Source organism: Astatotilapia calliptera, chromosome 17 (genome assembly GCF_964374335.1).
Source record: "Astatotilapia calliptera chromosome 17, fAstCal68.1, whole genome shotgun sequence".
In the NCBI taxonomy this organism is placed as follows: Eukaryota; Metazoa; Chordata; class Actinopteri; order Cichliformes; family Cichlidae; genus Astatotilapia; species Astatotilapia calliptera.
The window spans coordinates 11225120-11243385 of record NC_137438.1 but is presented as its reverse complement, the minus strand read 5'-3'; the positions used below and the strand labels follow the sequence as shown (position 1 = coordinate 11243385).

The 18266-nt window shown below is 39.0% G+C and overlaps 1 long non-coding RNA gene across 1 annotated transcript; it reads left to right on the top strand.

Moving 5' to 3' along the window:
• Positions 1-1285: 1285 nt before the first annotated feature.
• LOC113009589 (uncharacterized) lies at positions 1286-14670 on the top strand. The gene is made up of 4 exons (XR_013902904.1): positions 1286-1575; positions 8948-9013; positions 12797-12963; positions 13196-14670. It is a non-coding gene; the product is annotated as an uncharacterized LOC113009589 (long non-coding RNA).
• Positions 14671-18266: the final 3596 nt, after the last annotated feature.

The following is an 18266-nucleotide window of genomic DNA, read 5'->3' as shown; positions in this document are numbered from 1 at the left end:
TGGTCAGTCACCCTCCCAGTAACCACCAGTCATAAGAATGTGTATTACTTGAGCAGTTGGCATGTAGCACCACAGTGCACGAGGTCCGGAGCTCTGCAGTGAAAACCTCTTTTTGATTGTTTTGTTTGTTAGCAGGTTGCCTGTAGTTTGAGTGACACACCAATTATACAGTCCAGCAGCACACCATCGCTGCTCAGGTGGGAGGCAGTAAGACAGTCATTTGGAATTTCTTAAATGATCCTGATGGTTATGGAACAAAAAAGTCAAGTAGAAGACCCCAAAATATTTCACCAGCACTGAGCTCTAGGGTCCAATTGGCTGTCCGTCAAGACACTGGGCAATCCTTGACCCAAATTAAGGCCGTTACTGGTGCCAACTGCAGCCCCTTTACAATCAGACGGCATCTGACATTGATGGGCTTCAAAACCATTTTACTTCTTTTATAACATTTAGGTCCAATCAAGAGAGTGTCTCCTGAATTAAATCCTTAATCAACAAATCAGCAAAATCAGCTCTCCTATAAGAACAACTCACAGTTGATACCAATAAAATAACAAAGTGGATTCAAAGTATTACAAAATACTGCAAAAAAAGGAAAAGTGTATGATATTCTGTCACTAGCAGTGATTGCTGTTTTTGTTGCTTTTTTTGGTTGAATATTATGTTGCTATAGCAACAACTAGTCACACAGATCTACAGTAATTATACTCACACATTGTGAAATTTGCCATTTTGTCAGACAGCAAATGCACTTAAAGCATTACCTTCTGGGTTTCTTTTTATTTTAACCATTCCTAAACAACTAGGAATGATATTTACTGCTGTCATTAGTGTCCCTCCTTTGCCTAAGGCCTTAATGCTGATCCCTTTCTATTATACTGGCTCATTTGTACAATTTTCTATATCCAATTGTGGCTCACAAACTCTCAGACCTCCTGTTTCCTATTTCTGAATTTGGCCAGTGTTCTTCTGACAGTTTCACAATTGCTTCCATGAGAAAATACATAAAGCAAATTTTACTGGGTCACTGAAAAGCGTAACACCTACTGCTACAAATAGTGAGGACATGTTCATCTCACTAAATAGCATTAATGATTATCTTAGCCATTTTTTAGTATGAGCAAAGAAAATGTTTGCGCTTTATTGTTAAATCAACAGATTTCTCACATCGGTTGCATGGCAGTCTCGAAGGGCCAAAATCTTAGCCAAACAGGTATGCAGCAGCAGGGAGGAGTTAGGAACTAATGATTTGCTTGAGGTCTATCTTTCTTTCTCAGTTTAAATGATTCACATTTCTAAATGTCTATAAACGCTAGCTTGAGAAACACATCTGTGGAAAGCAACAAAATGTGGGCTTTTGGTGCCAAAGTCCTGTGGCTTCGCTTCTGTTTAAGTTAAAAACTGACGAGTGAAAAGTGACATTTCTGTCAACCCTGGGAACGCCTGTAGCGCAGCTCAACATGCACAGACTTGTACCTGTAAAGTAAGTCAGAGGAAGAAAGAGAAGCCCGACAAGGAGGACACTTATCTGCACAACGGCAGAAAAATACTTTTCGGCAACAGAAAACACATGTTGTAAGTATGAGCTTCAAATTGGCTTCACGCTTCAAGACAAAGAGGTTGTCTGTCAGTGAGCTTTTTGTTACTGTTGAATATTCTCACTGTTTTACTTCCCCTCCGGTCTGCTTTGTTCTTCGGTAATGACTGAGTTTCTCTGATCTCGCCCATACAGAAAACATGTTGCTAAAATAAAACTGGAATGTGTTTTGCGGATGGTTTTCTCTTGTCTGCGAGTTGGAGAACAAGTATTTCTGATGGGGCTCCTGTGATCTGTGCCGTTTTTATTGGAACTTTCTTCCTTTGTGTTTCTCAGTATGCCTGCAGCTCTCTTTCCCTTCACTCTTTCCCTCCCAAAGAAAACATGAAAAAGGGCCAAAGACGAGCGAGAATACTTTGAGCTGAATGTGCTCTCTGTTCTATATGATGCACTCCAAAAACTGAGTGCCTGCATTAGGATAGCCTTTCTTCTGATGCCTTGTCCTGTACTTCTGAAGACCTGCTTGATAATGGTCATGAAACTGCAAACAGAACTTAAAGATGTCACAGCCTTAGACTGAGTTTTGTTTTGTTATGAATAATTTTAGGAATTGAATGATTTAGAGCAACAGTGCTTGGACAAGTGAGCTTTTTACACAATTATCTAACAGAAATATGTGCCAAAGCTGTCAGTTTGCACCTTCCTATTAATCTCTTATATGGCATTTTCTTCCTTCAGCATCTTGTCAACACCATAAAAAAGCAAAAGGGTTTGAAAAAGTAAAGACAGCTTCTCATATTGGATGTGCTATATGCATCTGCAAGCTACTTTGAGACCCACCTCCACCCTCATCTCTCGTCTCTTCTTCTTCTGGATGTTTAGCATCAATATCAACACAAGCAGGTCTGTCTTTGCCTCCTCCAGCTAACACACAGCTTTACACTGCACGGCTCCAGACACAGGGACACAGTGCCTCCCCTCACTAACAGCTGAAGTAGTTAACATTCATAACACTATACTACATCATAATAAAGACTAGCAATGATAGTTAGATAAAAGAAGAATAACTACAGGTCAGAGATGGGATATTAAGCCATGACAGAGCAGATTATGGACATGTAGAGAATCCGTCAGGTTGCTGTCTGTGCACGGCAGCCGGGGAACTGTAGCTGAACTGAGCAGAGGGTTCAGAGTTTGGAGAACTAATCTGAGTAAATAAATAGTAACATCTAGAGCACAGCAGTGCAATCAGACAGACCTCAGGCCTGAAAAGCAGAGCTAAGGATGCAAAGAAATGCAGACTGTGAGTGAGTGATCTGTGGGGTTTTTTGTGTGTGTGTGTCTCTTTTGCATTTTCCATACTGCTCTTCCACAATAATTAAATCATTGAGATTCCAGGTATTGTGTTGTTTCTTGTATCCTTTGTTTATTAGTAGGTTTTAAAATGTGTTATCTTCACGATTCGTGATGATCAAAATAATTTCTAAAACAAATGCACCTTTTATATTGAGTCCTAAATACTTACTTTGTAAAAAAGTTACTTTTCATAGGGGAAATTAGTTGTTAATTAACAAGTAAACTTTGTCAGCATTTGACTTTGTCGTTATTTCTTCTGTTGTTGAACGATGGGGTCAAAATCTTTCCCATCATATCAAAAAATGGTTTCCAGGATTTTCCCCTTATCGAGTCAACCTTAATGCACATTAAAGGACAAGGCGGCGTGGTCTTCCCTTACATTTTTCACTTATTTGAATGGAACGGAATTAACCTAATTTAATTTAAAAGAAGAAAAGGTTCTCTAGTTCATATGCTTACCTTCATCAGGGCATTAATTTGCAGCTAAATGTTTCATAGAATTGAGCAAAAGCAGATGTTAATCTGTTAACTAGAATCTGATAGAAAAATATGGGGGAAATCTGCTAGTTTGCAAGCAACACAAGTCTCCAGCATCTGTCTGTTATGCTCAGTCATTTGGGCAGCTGTCACAGCAGAAAAGTGTGTGACACTAACTCTGCAATGTTGGCTTGCCGCAGCAGGCTGGACTCTGCTGCCTGGAGCAGTCTTGCACCAGGTACTAATGCTTGGCTTACAGTGTCAGGCTGATGCTGCTGACTTAATGACATCCTAGAGACAGAAAAAAATCCACTGACATGAGGAAGTGTTCTTGATTTCTATATTTCTCCACACTGACAGGTCTCTATAGCCTAGCATATGGGAAAATTATTCTCAAGCACTGTTAAAGAAATTATGATGCCCATAACTGAGGCTCTAAAAACTGTCCCCAAAAAAGCTCACAGCTCTGGTTGCCAGGCACCCTCTGAATCTCGGACACAGGACATTCATCTATGATGTGCACATTTCTGAGTGTGTATCTTATAAAGAAGCAGGGCAGAGCAGTGTTTAAAGCGTACCCTCTCTGGAGCGCTGTCTTCCAGTGGCTTCAGACACACCAGCAGCTTCTTCTCTGCTGCACCTGCTCCTCTCAGCACTTTCCTTTGTTATTTTCTCAGTTCATTTTCAGTTTTTATTTTTATACTCCAGTCTCAAATATTAGTCCTACAGAAATAGAAGGCCTAACTGTAATTGGCCACCTGGTGACTTGAAATTGTTAAATGAGATCTATTTAGCTTTATACATACAAAAGTTCCAACCTGAACTGTTAAGCATCAGCCAATTTAGCACAAGCTAAAGCAAAAAGCCACAATTCCAAAAAGGTGGGGTACTGTGTAAAATGTAAATAACAGAATGAAATGATTTTTAAATCTCATAAATCTTGATTTTACTTAGAGAACAGGAGAATATATAAAACATATCAGATGTTTTAGGTTGGACATGTTACTTGTTGATAACAAACAACAGCTCACTTTAAATTTGGTGGCGATTTCACTGTGTTGCATGCTGATTTCTGAGAGAGGAATGTTGTCCTGCTCTGGTCTGATGTAGGATTCCAGCTCCTCAACAGTCCTGGATCTTCATTGTCATATTTTCCGTTCCATGATGTGCCCAGTCAGGTCTGACTAAACAGGTCTGGACTGCAGCCAGCTCAGTACCTGGACACTTTTACAACAAAGCCATGCCCTCTTAATAACTCCAGTATGGGGTTTAGCACTGTCTTGCCAAAATACTGTATGCAACAGCTTCCATTAAAAGGATATCAAATCTGGATGGGAGCATATGTGGCTCTAATATCATCTTTACTTCTGAGAAACTCAGTAACAACAGTATCAAAAACATTCAAGCAGGCTCATCTTCAAGTATTTATTGGAACATTTCTTTAACACAGGTAGAATAAAGTCTTCTTTTACGCTTAAAAGCTTGGACGCTTTAGTCCTTGCTCTACCACTTTGTACTGTCAGACTAGTTTAAGAGCATAAAAAGTGAAACCTTTGCTATCATCAGTGCGTCATATTCCTCCCGTCAGATCTTGGCCATTTTTCCTGTTTGTTCCTATTAGTGCTCCCTTAGATCACTTACTTTAAATAGTTATAAGCCTTATATAATTCAGCAAGTAATTGAAAGCCCACCCCGGGTTATGAATATGTATGTTGTAGTTAGAAGAGCCTGTGGGAATATACAGGAGGTTGCATTAAAAAAATAGTACCTAACAGAATCCTGAGGAGCTGTCACAGATATAAATAGCACACGTTTCCCTACGAGCAGAAGCTACTGTACCTGCCTGCTTGCAATCAATATTTATATCTGTCATTGACATTATCTGTAAAGCAGCTCTTATGTCATCCGAATGTCAGATAGCGTGACTAGGTCTTGCCAAGTATTTGATCCTGTTAGTCTGTCGCTGATTTTTTTTATTTATTTGCTCTACTTTTGAGCGTGTTCACTTGCTTTAATTCCTTGAATAACATTTACCGCTCTGACTTATTCTCATCTGGTTCCCTGCTGCTGCAACGACCCAGTTTGCCCACAAGAATCATTAAAGTTTCATCTAATTTAGAATCTCTGAACAAGTGTATTAATGGCAAGAGGATGCTGCTGGTTTGCCATAAAAAACAGATTTCTGACATAAATCTAACTCACTGTAGATGAGTTACAATTAAACTTACAGGCTTTTCAGTCCATGCTAGTACCCCCAGTCCCCACAGCTGTCTAACTGCCATCTGCATAATGTTAGCAGCTCATGTGTAAGATATTTAGTTACTGTTGTTTCCAAACTGCAGTATTGATAATTTTCCTGCATTTGTATCATTTTATATTGATATTTTAAAAGACTATTATGGTATTATCTGCTTTTCATCATCAAATTTGGATCTAGGAGAGCCTAAAAACTGTTTTGTAGGGAGTAACCTAATGGCTAAACAAGTATTCTCATAAAAGTAATGCTTCTGCATGAACCCGGTCCTTTTGTTCCTAGTTCTGCTTCCTCCCTTTGTGTACTATCACACTTTTTCCTCACCAGTGAACTATCCAATGTGTCAATATACCCTGCTCTGAAAATTTAAAGCAGCACTTTTTAATGAGTATTGTATCAAGTCAGTTAAACTTCTGGGATATTAATCTGGTTGATTGATCGAGGTTATTGTTAATCAGTTTCAGCTGCTTTGGTGTTCATGAAATTAATAACGGGTGCACTAAGGGCACAGCAATGAGACAACCTCCCAAAAAAGAATGGTCACTGACACTGTCCCCCTCCTCATCTTTTTTGACTGTTTTGGGGTCGTTTTGTATTTGGCTGGTCAATACTGGCAGCATCAAGCAATATCTGGAGTAATCCAACATCTCCAGCATAGCACACCAATATGTTCCATTGCTAGAAGGTTTGCTGTGTCTCTCAGCACAGTCTCAAGAGCATGGAGGAGATTCCAAGAGACAAGCAGTTCATCTAGGAGAGCTGGACAGGGCCATAGAAAGTCCTTAATCCATCAGCAGGACCAATATCTGCTCCTTTGTGCAAGGACGAACAGGGTGAGCACTGCCACAGCTACAACATAACCTCCAGCAAATCACTGGTGTGTTGTCCCTGACCAACCAATCAGCAACAGACTTTATGAGGGTGGCCTGATAGCCCATTGTCCTCTAGTGGGCAGTGTGCTTACGACTCTTAAATTTTGCAATTTTAGTTACAGCAAAGTGGGGGGTTCCTTTGGAGTTTTTGCATTTTTGGACTTTTGACTCTTTCCTGCTCTTTCTGTCAACTGACCTAAACACTCAATTAAAACTGAGGTACAGACTTTTATCCTGCCTCTGAGTGAACTGTTCTGTTCACCCTCCTTTAAGAAGTGCTGGGGTTGCTAGTCAGAAAAAGGCAACTGAACTTCTATAGATATTTTTTTGAAGACATTTTACATCTTATCCAGGAATCTTCTGAAGGAGAAGCATTACTCAATATTATTTTTTTAATACATCATGTTGTATTATTTCTTAATGGAGTTATTTGTTACCCAACTGGTTACATTACATTTGCCTCACTGTGTAACATGAGTTGAAATGCATTGTCAGTTAGAAATATAAACCTTGGGCTATAATCCCACACATTGACAAAAATCTCTATGCTAATCAGAACACACAAGATCAGTCTTTTAATGTTTAAGTTTGAAACAAAACCAGAAACACAATCGAAGGTGAAAACAAGCCCATAGAGACTTTCATTGTAGAAACATGGTCAATGGAGGCTACAAGCAAGCTCAGGCTCTGGATGCAGTGCACGAGTCAGCATACGCTCATCCTGGGTTCTTTGCGACCTTTGTGGTGAAATGTGTTAACACCACAGGGACAATTAACGTAAAAGTGGTTATTATGACAGGTGGCTATCTCTCAAATGTTTCCACAGTACTCTATGCAGTTCTGTGAAAAACTACATACACCCTATGTTTTTGTACATTGTAGAAAAACATTTGGCAGCAATAACTTGAAGTAATTGTTTGTTTGTTTTTTTAGTTAATTTATTAGACTCTCATGTTGTTGCAAAGGAATTTTGGCATACTCTTATTTACAGCGTTGGTTCAGTTCATTGATGTTTGTTGGCATTCATTTATGCACAGTTCTTCTAAGATCCTGCCACAGCGTTTCAGTCATGTTGACGTCTGGACTTTGAGTGGGCCGTTGCAGTACCATGGTAGTTTTGTTTTTCAGTCATTTTGTGAAAGCTTTGCTGCTGTTGAATGGGATCATTGTTCTTTTCGTTTGCCAAACTTTAGCTGTCAGCACAATGGCTTCTATTTGACTCTAGAACACTTTGGTATAAAGAGGAGTTCAGGATGAACTCAAAGACTGTAAGGTGTCAAGCTCCTGTAGTATAAAAAAAACCCAAATCATCACCCTTCTACCACTGTACTCGGCAGTTGCAATGAAGTATTTGTGCTGATATGCTGTGTTTGATTTGGTGTTGTACTTTATGACCAAACCTTTCCAATTTGGTCCCTCTGTCCAAAGAATTTGGTTGCGGATTATTCAGATGGAGCTTTGCAAACCTTTGCTGCCAAGTTATTGTTAGAGAGAATAGACTTTCTATACTTGTTGTTGTTCTTGTTCAGCTTTTTCCAAATTGCTCTGTCATAAACTTTAATATTTAACACGCTAACTGAGGCCAGTTGACTCTGAGATGCAGCTCTTGGGTTTTTTGCAGTTCCTCTAAACATGAATTTCTCTGGGGGAATTTCTGGGGCATCCATCCACTCCAGGGAATATTTTGGCATTGTGTTAACACACATCTGACTGCTCCAGACTGCATTCAGGTTCTTATGCTTTTATACAAATGCTCACACTTGATGATGATCATTTAATCAGGTGCAGCACTTATCCTCAAAATTCCTTTTGGAAACAGTAAATATGCACTTCATTTTTCGCATGGCTGTATCATTTGATTAAGCTGATGGTCCCATCCTTCTGGGATGAAATCATGCACTCCTTTTTTTATAGACAACCAATCAAACCAATGATTTTTACATTATGAAGTCAGCATTTATGACATACTTTGTGATGATACGTAAAAGCAAAAAATTGCAAGGAAAATATCTGAATACTTCTTTCACTGCTGTGGGCAGGAATGAACTCACATCCAGGAGAAGCATTGACTGATCTAATATTTGGCATCAGATATCAAGTCATTCACTGTACTGATACCTGGTATTCAATTAGGAGCCAATATCAGCTAAGATGTTACTCATTGTTATTAATTTCATCCTCTAGACTTGGAAATATGACAAGATGAGGTACCCATTTGGAGTTTTATTAAACTGACAATATGAATGATTTATATCAGTTAATTTAAAAAGTGACGTTTAAGAGATAAAACGTTAATTAGTTAATCTAATGTAATAAGTAGGTACAATTTGGGATTTAACTTTTTATCAGCTTATCTCTGACGTGAATGTGCCCTGGTCCTTTGTACAGAATGTACACTGTCTGTTTGACAAGATGTACATTTCATGAAGTTTTTTCAATTTTGCTCTGCAGAGCTCCTGTTAATGATGTCATTGATGGCGTGGGGGGAGTCATTTGACCGTCTTCTGGAGTGTAAAAGTAAGGCCACTTACTCCTCTCATTGTCCTGTCAAAGGCTGCTCTCTCTCAATTCCTCATCCTCTCTCTCTGTCTTTTTTCTTTTCTACCTTCTCAATTCTGCACCGCTCGGCCCTGCAAATCTTGGTGAATTGCCCTCGGGACTTCTTTAGGAGGATCGAGGATATATTCTCCTCTCAAGTTCATCAAACCCATTTGGAAGATATATTTAAGGAGGACGACACTGGCCGAGATAAGAAGCGTAATCTGAGCTGCCGGTGTAGATAGGATGATTTCAACCAACTCTTATTCATTTATAAAGCCGGCACCCGCTCGCGGCTATCACCTGACCACACTCCTGCCCTTTTTTTGAAAATGACAGAGGTGGCAGATAAGTTCTTTCTTTTTCTCACTCTTTACGCTGCCTTTCGTCTCTCATCACTCCACTGAAATGAACTCAGCCCATCTGTAATATTTTAGCCTGTTGTCTTCGGCATCAAGATTGACTGCCCTCCAGAGTATAAATTTCATCTCGCATTCCATTTGCTCCATTTCCCTTTGAAGGACTGCAATGACACGTTTGATAAACAGGTAAACAGGGGCAGAAAAAAAAGGAAAAGAAAAAAAATCTAATGCCATTCATATACCTTTACGTCTCATGCGAATTTAAGTCAGCTCTGTTGTGATTGAAAGTTCAGATATGGAGTGATTTGTAGACGGGAACAAGCGGCCTCTGGATGTGTTTTGTTTCCTGTCAATTACTGTCAGAGCGCCAGCTGTGATTTATGTAAAGCGATTTCTGTGAATAACACTGGTGCTCGCAGTTAGCTGCTTGTTTGTGCTCCCCTAAGACGAGCTGAGTATTTAACACCTGCGTTGGCATCAGAGCTCCATGAATACGCCCATAACAAAGGTAAGGAGTGTGGGGAGCAGATAACAAGAAATATTGGTGTGTGCAATTATATGATGCAGAAGCAGAGCACGCGGGGTTCGGTTTTTGAAGGTTTTGAAGTTAAAAGGGCCTCCAGACATGCACCACAATGCCTGGCAGTTTTCTGCATCGTCTCTTTGTTCACTGCCTTCTTTGAGCTTACGAGCACTGTTAGGAGGAAAGGAGAATGTGAGAGAAAGATACAGAATTGCTTAACCTTCAGAGGAGGCTTGTTGCTCTCATGAAATTTACCTAAAATACTTTATAAATTTGAAAGTGAATGATTCGTTTAAATTTGCTTTCACCCAATATTTTGTCCCTGTCGTCAGAAAAACTTGTTCCTGATTCAAGAGCTTACAGCAGTTTACAGTGAACAAAAGAGGCCTCTTTTGAAGAGCAGAGGGTAGAAGTTTCTGGTGACAGACAGTGAAATTGAAATAGCAGAAAAGTCCAAATGAGCTGCTGTTTCCTGTAGATTAGATATGTGAATCCTTCAAATCAGTGTAAAAAGTTATTTTCAAGTTTACGTCCATGCTACCATCTTGGATCTTTCATTTATTTGCACTGAAATCAGCCGCAATGACTGCGATGAATCATGACGATGCGCATGGATGTAAAATAGCCATCTAATAAGCTAATTCACTCTGAAATGATCATCTAAAGAGGTGGATAGAGTCCCAGGAATGGTAGAGCATAAGTTTCAGACCTTCAGTCTAAAAGAACTCATTGACTTGTATAATTGGCGATTTGGTTCTGCTCTGAGTCCTCCCCAGTCGGGAGAGCAGTAGTAGCTTCCCTCAGTACTAGGGATGGGTATCGTTTAGGTTTTATCCGATACCGGTGCCAAACCGCTACTTTTGAAACGGTGCCGGTGCTTAAACGGTGCTCAAACCGGTGCTTAAAGAATGGAGAACACAAAATTGGTCCAAAAACCTCTCATGTTCAGCTGTGTTTGCTAGTTCACCTTACATGCGTTAATTTAATAACGTGGTTAGCGTACTCAACGTAAATTACACACGAACAACATTAAGCTACTCACGCAGAGAAGCTGCTGCTGCTGCCATCATCATCCGTCATCATTTCTGCTACCCTGACAGGGCTAGGGGCCAGGACTCTACTCTTCGGGTTTTTGGGGATGTTGCAAATTCTGGTTCCGACAATAGGCACCACACCCGCAGTAGATGTGCTCGGTGTGAGGTCTCGCAGCAAGCTATCAAATACGGCACATTTCTCGGCTTTTAAAAAAAACGCTATGCGTCGCCAGGTGTTTCATCGGATTTGAGGTGTTACCTCCTTTGACAGTATCACAGTATCAGCTTAAAGCACTTGTTGCAGGCTGCTGAGTTTGCATCTTTTGCTGTGAAGTACAACCAGACTTTTGACCGCTTCGCCTTGGGCATTTTTAATCTGTAGCTCTGCTCTAAAAGAACGTACATACCTGGACCCACCTACTATCCTCGGAAACGTAAAATGATTGGCTAGAATCTAAAGTGTATCACAGCTCAGGAAAAAAAAAAGCACCGAAATAAAGCGCCGAAATGTGCACTGCTTTTCGGTCTGGTTACTACCGTTTATGTCAGAACCGGTACCCATCCCTACTCAGTACAGAGAGCAATTGTCATCAATGACATGACACTGATGAAGTCAAAAATAAAGTTAATAGCGTGAAATAGATGAGCTGAGGTTTAGGTGGGTTGCAAAGTAGCTTACAGATGCAGCATGATTAGGAAGGCTGCCAAAAGTAATGTAATGTTCAACAAGATCATTTTTAATTTAACTATTCAACAAGCTGATTTTTTTTCTATCTTGTACCTTGCCATATGTGGTTATGGTTTAAAAATGATCCTATTTTGGCTCTGTCAGGTCTCATGGCATTTTGTGAAACAGTCATATAAAAACTTTAAAAAATAAATATTTTGTGGTCTTTGTGGGCATAAATTATTACGCTTTTCCTGTCTCTGAACAACATGTATTTGTAGTGATGCATTTCAAATTTGTGTCACCATGGTAACTAAGAAAACAGCATCTGGCAGCAGCTGTATTTGAACCCAAACCATGATAACAGTGACATACTGTATTTGTAGTGAACAATGTATTTATCAATCAAATGATATTTGTAAAACTCTCAGGCAAGAAAGTTTACGTGGCTCCCTCCTCCACTACCCCACCGCTGTTTTGGAACAATTTTGAACCTTTAGAAAAAACACTTCACTTGATAGCATAAATGTGAAAGCACACAGCAATAATCAAACCATGGTTCAAATATATTTCTTTTTAAACAGCTGTCTAATCAATAATCTTTTTTTCCAAGACATCAAAGTAACAACTATCAGTAAGCACAAGTGAAACCAATGATTTAAGCATAATTTTTCCACAGCTTACATAGTTAATAATAATTCCAGCAAACATGCTTTTGAGGAATATAAGGGTTTGTTTTTTTTTAATAATTTATGGAATTGAAAATCTAGACTTTTTGATGGACACAAAACCACTAGCAAATTTAGACAATTTGGAATAATTTATATAACACTATAAGACACTTTTAAAAGAAAATATAATCATGTAACGGCCTATGACATGTTATGATTCACAAATAATAGGCTAAAGTGCCTTTACTGTATGTTTAGGGTGTTACCAGATATACTGTTTTATATATGCAGTTGTTAGCATCACAAATGTCAGCTACCTGAGCTCTGGAAGCGACTGATTGAGTTTTGTGGTGTAATACAGATGAGGAAAAAAAAAATCCAACCTGTGAAGTTATAAAACTGTAGCAGTTGAACACACAGGTCCTTAAAAATTCAAGTCTTTACTTCTTCAGGGTTTGAAATGAAACTGTCTGTATTTCAAAGTGCTTTTGTTGTTTTTGCACAGCTGGCCAGCTGGTGTTTGAGGACTTCTTGAGGACAGAGTACAGTGACGAGAACCTTCTTTTCTGGCTGGCCTGCAAAAAGTACAAGAAAATAACCAGAGTGACAGAAATGACCATTGCTGCCAAACGGATATACACTGAGTTTGTCCAAGTTGGTGCACCTAGACAGGTATGGCTTTTGTGAATTGAGGAGTAAACAAAGTCAGACCTGTGTCTCTACAAATCACCCCCGGTTGGAGGTGATTTGACTCACTTTTACTAAAAAAACATTCAAATAAAAGGAAATCTTTCACTCTCTGTTATTCAGTACTAAACAGTTTATCTTTTACAGTTAAACACATGATGTAAAAATATATTCAGAAAGAAAGGGTGAAATAAAAGCTGCTGTTTTCTGAACCTAGATAAACATTGACTGTGTGACCAGAGAAGAAATCAGTAAAAATATCTCTCAGCCGGGGCCAAATTGCTTCGACGGGGCGCAGAAACTGATATATGGCCTGATGGAAAACGACTGTTACCCACGATTTCTGAAATCAGAAATCTACCAAGATCTCCTGGAGCCGGCTGAACAGCAATGAAAGTAAGATGAAGAAGAAGAAGACAAAAAAAAACATGGCTGACACCTCTTTGAATGATTGATTTTGCACCTCAGAAGACAGGGCTGCCTGTCAGACGAAGGAGGAGTGAAAGGACATACAGAGCTGTTGGTATGGAGACTGACAGGATCTAAAAGCCAAACATGATCTAAATAATGTATTAAGCTGCTTTTGAAGTCAATTTTTGTTTTGGATTTGATGGTGCACAAAACGCCTGTAATTCAAAAAAAAAAAAAAAAAAAGATATCACGCCTTGAAAAGTTGACATTTGTTTGGATGAACATCAAGGGTAAATTCTGTCATTTGTAAACACTCCTCCTTAAATGATTTAGAATATGTTTTGGGAAAGTTAATTTTTCATTACACTGTCTTTTGGTATCCAATCACACAAACTAATAAGATGTGAACAGTACCTAAGCAATATGATAGGATGTAACAGGTGATGTCATCTCTTTGGCCTGATGAAATTCTCTTTGTGTATATTTGAAAAGTGTTTTTTTATGGCAGTAGGAAATGTACAAAAATGTTCTATTGTTGCAGCGGTGAATCACACGGGCTTAGATTTAGTTTAGTCTGGCTGTACATAACCTGCTGCCTCTGGAAAGAGTTTGTTTGCTGCACAGCTTGGAAACAGGCTGCCAATCATCTGATTACTGTACAATGTGATACCACCGGACCATTGTACGCTCCCTGTCAAAATATTGACAGTAAATATCGTATTAAAAGAGCACTGTATTGTTGTTTTTGTTGGATAAATCCTGCAGCTGCTGTGGCTGATTAGTGGTTAAAAAATAGTTCTACGCACGAGCCTGTGTGTTCGCAAATGAGTGTGTGTGGCCTTCACTGTGGCCATTTTGTCAAATGATGTGTCAAGCACCTCTTCTATATGAGCATGCACAGAGCCTGAAGCACAAAGCCTGGGTTAACAGCAAAAAGTTGATGAGCACCATTGTGACACCCGTTATGTCTGACTGGAGTTTTTGCATTTGACAAACCAGCTAACATAAAACTTGCTTTGTAATATCAAGTTTGGCGTTTAGGACCAGCACAGTTCAGCTGGTTTGCTAAAATAGAGTGGTGAAATAAATACATTCACTTATAAGAATAAGAATTGTGTGTAGCATGTGGACATTATCAAAGATGGACTTAGATTCCAGGCCTAAAAAGGTTAGACAGAAGGAAAATGCCTTAAACTTGCGTTCTGTTTAACTGCCAGTAGGGGGCAAACTCTAGAAGTCTGTAAGAAAATGATTTGACCTCAATAAATACTTTACAGATGAGTTTATGGCTCCAGTCACTAATTTCAGATCATATTTAACAAAAAGAAACAAACAAAAAAAACATAGTCAATTTTCTAAATTAGAGTTATTCTAAAAGCCAGAGCTGAGGATTAATAATTGGCCTATGAGCATGAGGTTTCACAGTCAGGCATGCCTCCTGCTTGTCATGTTCCGTTTCAAGATGGTGAAGGTAAAAACACTCAACCTGAGGACTTACGTGGACCATTTCAAAAAGAAATGCTGCTGCAGTAAATGAAAGAAATCAGTCAGCACGACTCTTTGGCCTTTTTTGTAGGAAATTGTAGGAAATACACATGTAAAAATGTCTGGAAACGTTCTGGTAGCTTGTTGCAATGATTGTATTGTAATTATACAATACATTTATTTTATTAATTTATTAATTTTATTGTAGACACATTGTAAAATACAGAAGACTCTATAGTATATAGTATACTTTGTTATAAATATACATTTAGGGCGCTCAACTGTCGTCTTTTCCAGGTTAATTCTGGCCTCTGATGTTTGACACCCATTTTATACCGTCTATGGTAGGTTTGCACTCTTGCCAAATATTTTTCTTATAATCTCTAAAACTGTAAATGACTTGCTCCAGTTGCCTGAATCAGGTCCGTGTTTGCACAAATGGAGAGTTAAATGTCACGTGTCACAGCGAGCCTGACGCAGACAGCCTAAGTTAACAGATAAAGTTTAAACTCATCATCTCTAGATAACATTTGTTGATGAAGGCTAGGTCAAGCTTGCTCCATAGATAGTACACCCCTCAGAAGTAAGGTAAATAACACCTAGTTTGAGCCACTTTGAAGACATATGAAGACATATTGTGTCCTTGTGTGGTCTCGTTGAAAAACAGGCTTTAAGAGAAACAGAATCTCTGCTGTTTTATTCTCAAGCAAAAAAAAAAAAAGAAAAAAAAAAGAATTAAAATAAATTACTCGCAAAAGTGTTTTTGAGGACGAAAAAAAGCTTCTACAACTTTCTCAAAAGTGTTGTTTAAAGTACAACCCATACTGTAGCTACTGAGGTGTGAAAGAAGGACAACAGGGACCTAACGACGGTGATAATACTACAAATGTTCAGGGCTGCATTACATGTGTAAAAAAAAAAAAAGTTCATATATTTGTGACATGACTTATATCAACTAATGGTTACTTCCATGGCCTCTGTGAAAGAGGCTTAAATCTAAGAGCCAAGCTAACTAAAGATAATGTCAGTTTTCAAGATGTTCATTATAAAAATATAAAAGTCTTCTGCCACCTTATAAGTGGTTTAAAGCATTTTGAGGATATGACCTCAAGTGCTTTCAAGTGCAAATAGAGCCTGACAAGAGGTTTGATTTCCTCTATGGAGGACAGTCACTGAGAATGCAGAAGAGATACTGTAACCATACATGAAGAGCTGATGAACTGCAAGTGCTGAAGAGTCATGAAAAGCTTACTCTGGAAATTTTGGAATGAAACTGAAAATGTAAGAGGCCTTTCAAAGAGAAAAAAAGAAAAGCATACACCGAGGTGCTCTCCAAAGTTACTGATTCAGCTATATGAATGCTTCTCCTAATCAGCACACCACAGCCTGCTATGAAAAGTAAACAAATCCAACAATGGACATCAAGAGTCCTGGGCCTGATTTTATACAACAAGTGTAAAAAACATGGAAAGTAACATGTTCCAGCAAGGAGTCACTATTTGTAAGTGATTTAAGACTTAATTCCATAGTGATTTTTTTTCATAGGGAGCTAATGTCACTGAATAAGACTGGAATAATTTCCATCAGCCATTCTCAAAGTCAAAGTGCTGCAGCCCACTTCAAAAGCAGAAAATCCCACAGAGGCCCATCTGACCATAAATGTTCGGTTGAATCCAAATACAAGAGAAACTGAAGTATCTATCTATCTATCTATCTATCTATCTATCTATCTATCTATCTATCTATCTATCTATCTATCTATCTGATAGATAGATCAAGAAAACTGTACATACCTCTGTACACTGTACACTTGCAGTATACGTTTGGTCCACCAGAGGGCCACGGTCTACATAATGGGAATCAGTGATTTACATGAATTTTCCATAACACATAGCACCACTGCATCATCCATGTAAGCAATGAAGCATTCTTCATACTCTTGTAACTTCAATATGTGAAGCAAGCTGACACCACCATGCTGGTTAAAATAGTTATTTATTTACTTGTTTATTTTTTATTTATTTTTTGTGGGGGAGGGGGGTTATGGGTTAAAAACATTTGCTTTTAAGCATATAGTAAATTCCAGCTGAAGTGACTTTTTCTAAAAAAAAATAAAAATTAAAAAAATTAAAAAAAAAAAAAAGAAAAAGAAGAAGAAGTGAGTTTATTTCTCAAGTTTGCAGCCCATGCTGATTGAACATGTCCCTTTGATGGAGATGCAGGAGGTTCTCGGTTCAGTTCAGGTAAGAGTGACGATTGGACCCAACATTCAGAAGACTGCTTCCCTCACACACGTGTCCTGCGTTCAGTTAATGGGTGCTTAGTGAAGGTTAGAGAGGATTTTTCATTCTTTCCATCACGTTCTCTCATGCACATAGAATAAAATAGCCCTTTACAATGGAACATATATTGCACAGATATCGTTATAGTGAAGAATGCTCAAATTAAGCACGGTGCATGTAGAGGTAATGCCTCTAAACCAAAAACTCAGGCTTCAGCTACCAAAGAGATGTCAAAATGACAGATATGGATATCCTTAATATGGTCCTGTCAGGCAAACAGCCATGATCCGTCTTTCAGATTTGCTGCTTCCAAGAAGAATCCAGATCTGAGGGAGGGGAGCTAAACCAGCTACCTGGCTATAGAAGGTGGACTGACAATCAGAATTATCTCTATTGGCCAAGTATGTGCACACATACAAGGAAACGTGCTATTATTTTGGTCCCAGTGTTCATAACAGAACAGACAATAGACAATAGTGACAATAACAACATGGCACAGACAATAACAATATGTATAGCATAATCTGCAGGATGGCTGCTGTGTTGCCTGGGGTTACTCCTCGTCCCCTACCCATCCCTGTGGCTTGTCATGTCTTCCACAATGTTGTGCTGTGAACATTCATGTGCTTTTTTTGTGCAGAGGAGTTTTTTTGTTTCCTGTTCTCGTGCTGTCCTACCATGGAAGCACAGCATGAGTGGAGGTCTCTTTTTTTCCTCTTGTACCTTCCCGTTGTTGTGTACATTTCAGTCAAAGGAGCTTGCAAAGAAAAGCGTCTGGACTTCTTTAAGTTGCTTGAAGATGTTTCACCTCTCATCCGAGAAGCTTCTTCAGTTCAGAACTGAAGAAGCTTCAGTTCTGAACTGAAGAAGCTGACCTGGATGACTGAGAACCTTCACAGACATATGTACATTTCAGTGTTTTTCTGCAACGCTACTGTTACGGATTCAAATATTGGGGATGGATACAAGAGGAAAAACCACAATAACAACACTGGTCCGGCCGGGTTGAGTCAAACGATGATTTTAATGATCACACGCATGGGAGATGGACACCATACGCAGACAGCATCAGATCTCAAAATGGTGGAGCATTGATCAAACCCCCACCTT